This window comes from Grammomys surdaster, unplaced genomic scaffold, assembly GCF_004785775.1.
Source record: "Grammomys surdaster isolate TR1022 unplaced genomic scaffold, NIH_TR_1.0 126768, whole genome shotgun sequence".
NCBI classification, from domain to species: Eukaryota; Metazoa; Chordata; class Mammalia; order Rodentia; family Muridae; genus Grammomys; species Grammomys surdaster.
In genome coordinates this window covers 2,181-3,148 of record NW_021621555.1, presented here as the reverse complement: position 1 = coordinate 3,148, position 968 = coordinate 2,181, and positions in this window count along the sequence as shown.

Genomic DNA, 968 nt, shown 5'->3' with positions numbered 1-968 from the left:
GATGGATGGATGGATGTGTGGGTAGATAAAAGGATGGATGGATGGATGGATGGATGGATGGATGGATGGATAGATGGATACAAGGATGGATGCGTGCACGCATGGATGGAGGGATGGACGGAGCTACGGTTGGGTGGTTTGGTGGCTTGATAGGTGGGCAGGAGGATGGAAGGATGCGTGGATGGAAGGATGGATGGATGGACCCGTCGAGGGAGGCCACTAGGGCCACCCAGAGGGGAGGAGAGTCCGGGCTCCGGGCTGAGGTCCGGGGGGTGAACCCTACTTCGCTCGGAAGCCACCGCCAGGTAGCCGGCCCGCGCCCTCCAAGTACGTGTGTGTGTCTTTTGTGTGCACACGAATGCGAAGCGAGCGAGGAGAGCGGGTTCTAGGGCGGGCAGCGGGCCCTGTGAGAAGGCCAGCAGCGCTCAGGGCTGTCGCAGACTGCTTTTCCTTCTTCGGCACCCCCTGCGGGGCAGCGATGCGTCTGGAGGAGGTACCGGCCGGTCGGCGGCTGTCGGGCCACCGAGCGTCAGGCAGGTGTGCGCGGGTGGGTGGGTGGGTGGGGCGTGGAGGTGCAAGAGGCCAGCTGCAGTGCAGAAGCCGGGAGGACCACAACATAGCAGGATGGGTGTCCCCCAACCGGAGGCCGGGGGAAAGGAACGGGCAAGACGCCATGCGCCCTAGAGCTGCGTCAACACTTTGGGATGTGCCATTCTGGCTGGTGGGTGGTGGTGCGTGGTGGGTGGTGGGTCGTGGACGTGGGCTTGGAGGAGGTTTCCTGGGGACAGAAGGCGCTGGCACCTGGCTGGGTGGCTTCCCTCCATGTTTGGGACCGGCTTCCTACTGACCCCAGCTTTTCCCACGTGAAGCAAAGTGACCGGCACACGCCCCCCTCCTCCCGCCCCCCGGCCCACGCCCGCTCAGCAGCAGCAGCAGCAGCAGCAGCAGCAGCAGCAGCAGCAGCAGCA